This window comes from Micropterus salmoides, unplaced genomic scaffold (genome assembly GCF_014851395.1).
Source record: "Micropterus salmoides isolate LMB-PRFRI ecotype aquatic unplaced genomic scaffold, ASM1485139v1 Ms_hic_scaffold_1661, whole genome shotgun sequence".
NCBI lineage: Eukaryota > Metazoa > Chordata > Actinopteri > Centrarchiformes > Centrarchidae > Micropterus > Micropterus salmoides.
In genome coordinates, this window is record NW_024040776.1 from 27,043 (window position 1) to 33,284 (window position 6,242).

Consider the following 6,242-nt stretch of genomic DNA (forward strand, 5'->3'; position numbering starts at 1 on the left):
AAAAACAAAACCCATTACATTGTCAAACTACTACTTTGTCATGGACCACTGACTCAGCAGTATAATTCTGGACAACTTTAGTACTGATACTCTGACTCCCTCTGCTGACACAGGTGTTCAACTGCTCTTGAATTAGCACCACAACAGTAAAATGTATATTGTGCAAAACGTTTTGCAAACATGTTTAAAAAGATATTTTATTTATTTAAGAAAAAACTGGATACTGCTTGTGTTGTAGTCTGTTGGAGCCTGCTGGCATAAGGCTTCTGTCCTATGGGATTAATATTCTGCCTTGATTCAAAACTGAAAAAATAAAGCTCTGAAAGCTTGAAAACTCAAAATCTTACAAAAAAAAGTTTTGCAAGATCGAAAACTAAGATTTGCAAGCTTGCAAAATGTAAACAATTAAAAAAATCTCTGCAAACATTATGTTGTTTTTGAGTTTTCCTTCTTCAGAGTTTCAAATTTGTCAGTGTTCTCCCAGTGTATTAATTTGTTGTTCAGGTTTGAAACCTTGTAAATGGTGATCTGAAAACTGGTGTGCAAATGTGTGTGAAAAAAAGTTTTGAAACTCTGAAAATTGAGTTTCAAAAGGGCGAAACTTTATTACATTACATTTGCACTCCTATTGCAGACTATTTTTTCAGAACTGAGTTTAAAACACCCACTTTGCCGAGATACGCCTACACAGTTGCGAGCTAGCGACTCACGTGATTTGTGGCAGTGTTGTCACGCAGCTCTGCTCTGAAACTCAGAAACTCAGACTGAGCGAAAATTAAGTTTCGCAACCTCGGAACTTAAAAAAAAGGCCTGCAGGCAGGGCCTTCTGCTCTTGGCCAAGCTTGGCTGTCTGCTGAAGTACGGTCCAATCACAAGTCATATTTACTGGATAGAGGGATTGACAGACTGCTCCGCCAATGACAGACGCGGACAGGTTACGTGTTCAGGAAGCACGGCTCCCTGGACGGGCTGGCCGTCTCCGTCCAAGCGGTGCATGGATGTGGAAAAGGAATCTGTAAGGGGTAGTAGTTCAGGGCGGTTTGTTCATCAGCGCGATGTCACCCGTGGTGTTGTGTCGGGAGATGCAGTAACTGAACCAGCGGTGAGTAAGAAATAGTATAAATAACATGTAATTTGTTAAGCTATGAGGAGATGGAAAAGTCCGCTAGCCGCTAGGCTAATTTATGCTGCGTAAAATGCTAAACTTACAGTAAACTATCAATGGAGACTATCAACCAGACAAATCTCGACAGTTATTAAGCCAAAATATATGCTTTTGTTAAATGTGATTATTCTATTAAACCACGTTTTATGTGTGGTAGTGCAGTCATTTTAAAGTTGACTTTACTGTAGTTAACCAGTAACAACTATTTGTATTGTTGTTTTTTTCTTAGAAGAAGACATATATATTTGTGGACAGCTTCATCCTGGAGTTCATTGTTATTGTCTACAATGAATGAACAATGACCATTAACAGATGGGTTGCCATTCATCAGTTCATCCTCAAAGACACCTTTGGATGTAAAGGCAACTACTTTTTTTATTGAAAACTAAACTGACTCACAATAATCTGATTCAGCTGTCAAATGTTTTTAGGTGCAGCAAATCCAAGCTAAAGAACGATCTTGCGAAACTTTTTTTTGTAAGATTTTGAGTTTTCAAACACTTAGTTTCAACCTTTCAGAACTTTATTTTCAGTTTTGAATCAAGGAAGGATATTAATCCCATACTGTCCCAAGTTGTTTGCATTACATGCATCCAGTAATCCTGTATGTACTTTAATTGTGGGGCATTGAATTACAATGTTTGTCTCATAACAGTAGAACTAAACCGCTGTTTTCTCTTCAGAGAGCATAAACACTAAGGCATGGTTACAGTTACTGGTCACATGTAATAAAGCTTGAAGACAAGGTCCCTGAGTGTGTAGAAATTTGACTTGAAATTTAATGGTAAGAGTCCTGAACCAAAACAAAGCATGTGAAATAAATTGTGATGTTGTGCTTTAGTTGGCTCATGTTAGATAACGTTAGCTCGCCGGCTAACACCGAGCAGTTGACGTTATCCCGGTGCAAAATACTGTAGTTCAGTGGTCCGCAATAGGCTGCCTGCCTAGGCATAGGCGGCCACCAGCAATAGTATCTGGCCCGCGGCCAGATTGCTTTGATAGCAGAAAAATAGGCTAATTAAATTTATGATGGCTGGTGCTGAAATAGATCTAGCTACAGTTACTTACACAATCACTTCCTGTTAAGTGATTATACCTCTAAAATAAAAGCATGAGAACGTCTTTTGCAGCAATGCTTCATGTCGAGTTTATCAAGAGCTTTTACTTGGAAGAGTTCTCAAGGAAATTCAAGAGTCTCTGGCTTGCTTGACACACCTCTGAAAAAGCGTCAGTAAACGTGCGATTGGATTCTCCTGAATTTCCTCAGGGAAATGAGAAAGTGTCCACAGGTTTATGAATGCGGATCAAACGCCGGAACACGCACACATTGCAGCACATGCTTTATTATGAGCATGTGCAAAAGTGTCCTTTTGTTCAACAAGGGAGAAAAAAAATATCCACTGTGAGTTGGAATTGATCTTACAACCTACCTACGGGGAGTCCCGCACAGTACCGACTGAGCTAAACATATTGTACATATGAATATAAATAATTTGATGTTGTTCTGGCCCACCCTATAACAGCTTGAAAAAAATTGTCCCAATGCCAGACTTATTTGCCGACCCCTGCTGTAGTTATTTCGTTATTTTGCTTTCCACATTACTTCACAAGAAATGATGTAACGGTAAAAAGCAAATGTGGAGCAATTTGTTTATACTAGCCTTGGGCGGCCAGCCGTCTTTAGCACAGATCTAAATTACTGGTGTTTGCTTTGTAACGTTCAGTTTAGATTTATTGTTGTTTTACCAGTACTCAGACCGCAGCTTCTCCACTGTCTCACTTGCTGTAACTTATGTGACCCACATAATATACAGTAATGCATCATAATGGAAGTGTGGCAACAATGTCATTTAATATTCAGTCTAGCTCTCACCGTTTCCTTATCATCCAATACATTTAGCTGTGCTGACATTGCTGAGCCACCGGTGAAAGACTCACAAATAACGTTGGTTACTGAAAAGCAAAAAGGGCTTGTATCACGCTGGCTAAATGCAGCGAATGCACTCTTAAAACCGCTCTTCTAGTGGCCACTGAAAACAACATATTGCCCCTTTAAATACTTAACCCAAAGGTAACATGAGAGAGAGAACAGGAAAGGACCATGGACTGATCTCTGGGGTACTCTATGCCTGAATTGGGTAGTGAAGGATTTCAAAGTTTTTTCAAGGAGATCTAAAAGGGCACCATCTATGGTGAAGACTATGAAGATGAATCTGCTACAGGTGCATCGGGAAAAAAATAATATTGTGAAAAGTTCATTTTCTTCCCTAATTTAAATTTAAAAAATTACGTATAAAGTTAATATATATATATATTTGTTTGTTTTAATCTTGATAATTATGGCTTATAGATAATGGAAATCTCCATTCCAAAATGTATTAGAATTTTGGAATAAAACTATACTATAATGTATATATTCCACATGCACAAGGGAGTCAGATAACACACTGACACACAAAAACACACTGACCTCCTGGGCACTGCCGAAGGTGGCCTTGAGCAAGCCCCTGAACCCCCCCAACTGCTCTGAGCGCCGCACTGATTGGCTGCCTCGTCACTCTGAACTCTCTCTGCGTGTTGTTCCATGTGCATGTGTTTCGGACTGTGTGTGTATACTAATAATAATAACACCAGAGTGAAAAATGAATTTCCCCTTGAGGGATTAATAAAGTATATCTTCTTCTTCTTCTTCTTTCCTGCTGGTTTCAGAAAGCCATATTTTATGACCTATGCCTAAACTAGACAAAGTGTGTTTGAAAACTGAATGTTTGAATGTTACATCATGTCAGTGACTACATTTCAGTATCCTATTAGACCCTGCTACACATACACAAAATTGCAATCTACATATTGTTTTAACACTTGGTTAACAGCAGTCCACTGGTCAGACCTCCCTCTCTCTCTAAACATGCATGCACGCACACACACACACACACACACACACTCATACCCACATAACACAGTTGAGTCATATCTGGTGTCAGTCAGTCAGCCGCCCCTCCCTCCCAACACTGTCTCAACGTGTCCTGCAATAATTAACCAGCTGCTGCAGTGTGCTACACTAGCTCACCTCCTAACACACGCACTGTACTCTGGACCTATCAACAAACACACGCATACAAACACACACGCAAGGTACAAGTCCTCAAACATGGATTGACCCAGCTTCATTTGTCTGGAGAAGCCTGGCCAGGTAGGAGTGAATGAACGTTTGATCACCTTTCTTTTATGCTTCAATTTGTTTCAATGCAAAATTCATATGACTTAAATTTTAGGTGCATTAACTGTTTATGTGTGTGGGTTTCAATAGCATGAATAACTATTTCCTAATTCTGATAAAATAATGCAACTAATTTACGGGTCTGCTATACTTTAATTTGGTAAGCAACACACCAGATATGTTGCCTAAAAAAGTTGCCTAAAAGTAGATGTGTAAGACAACCAATTAGGGGGCACTATACGAACATTACCTAGGTTACTTAAGGTCAAATCTGTGCATGTGAGTGAGGAAGAGCATTTGTCCCGTCGTACAAAGATAGAAAGGCAAGGGCGAAAGAGAGGCAGCGAGAGAGAGATTTGGAGTGGCAGGAAGACAATAAAGGGAGAAGCTGGGTGTGTCATGGTGTAACTTGGCAATTTTCCCGCTGGCTATGTTTTTCCGGCTCACAGTTTTATAAAAGCTTGTATCTTATTGCGTACATACACTGCACCCTCTGCTCCGCCCACCACATGCGTGTGCTGGTTTGGCTTTATGAGAGAAATTCATAATGACAGCATGAATAGTTCTATAGCTCACTTCTGATAGTGCCTCTTTGAAAGTTGAGTTCAATCAAGCTTACAATGGCCTTTAATTAACATCTTGCATAGCCTGTATTTGGAATGTATTGCTCTACATTTGAGCCCATTGGTGGTAAATATCTAAGAACTGTCTTGGTTTTCTATCAAGCCTCATGAGGTCATGGTGTAGACTTTTTGCCACCAGTCAATCAAACCTGAACTTAAACACGCATACCAATACCTCGCTGGAAGTATAGTGGAACAACCTCTGAATAGGGGGAAGTGCCCATTGACTTTGCAATGTTGACCATTTATGAGTAGTTCTCTTGTGATGGCTGTTGGCATATGATTCACAAATCACACACACACACGCACAAAAGCAATATGTAGACATGCACCTTCTCTGCTGCTCAGGTGTCTTCCATTTTTCCCTGTTAAACGTTTTTCCTTCTCTGAATCAACGGTCTTACAATAGAGGGTGTTGTATGTTATACAATAAAGTCCCTTGATGCAAATTTGTGACTTTGGGTTATGTGAATAAAATTGACTTGACTTGACTGTGCTCAATACACATACAGTTCTGATGTATTTGTTCCAGGGGATCTTAAAATCTGCATGTTGAGGCTTGAAAGACACACAGTGAAGTGCCCTCATCGGTTCAAGTTAAAGATAAAAGAGAAAGCTGTGAATCTTTGGACTTCTTGCACATGGTGTAATCGGCCCATTAATCCACTCTAACGCTTCTTCAGTGCTTTTTACTGTATTTATTCTGCAATGAAGAAGCTTTTATTAACCTTCATTAACCTTTTGCAAAACTACATCTGCCCTTCCCCAGCAAAGTCTGTTCAGACACAAACATGGCGTCACTGTGTACAGCCTGGATTTACAAATGAGTAAGTGAGCAGCTCCAAACCAGTAGACGGTAATTGAGTGCTGTGATCAAGTGAATTAGATCCTGTACCTGGAAAGGTGCCCTTGGATCCCTGTTAAAATCCAGACAAATAAAAGGCAGATTTAAGTGTTTCTCAGGCATGCATCATTCAGACCTCTGACCTGACTGACCTCTGTTTATCTTAATCAATTTATCACACAGTAAATTAAAGGATAGAGCTTTAAATAAAAATAGAGAGGTTACATGATAAAATAATATGATGGAAAGAATTAAAATTAATAAAAAATTAAGGGAGCTTATAAGCAAATAAACAGGTAAGCAATGCAATTTGCAGCTAAACAAGTTAGACAAGTTAAAGAGACTAAGTTAAAGATTCCTATCTGAATTTTAAGCTCACTCATCACTTAG

At 39.4% G+C, this 6,242-nt stretch overlaps 1 long non-coding RNA gene across 1 annotated transcript; it reads left to right on the plus strand.

Annotated features, from left to right (window-relative positions):
- The first annotated feature begins 959 nt into the window (after positions 1 to 959).
- LOC119906543 lies at positions 960 to 1,910 on the plus strand. Its single transcript, XR_005444996.1, has 2 exons — positions 960 to 1,102; positions 1,395 to 1,910. It is a non-coding gene; the product is annotated as an uncharacterized LOC119906543 (long non-coding RNA).
- The last annotated feature ends 4,332 nt before the right edge of the window (positions 1,911 to 6,242 follow it).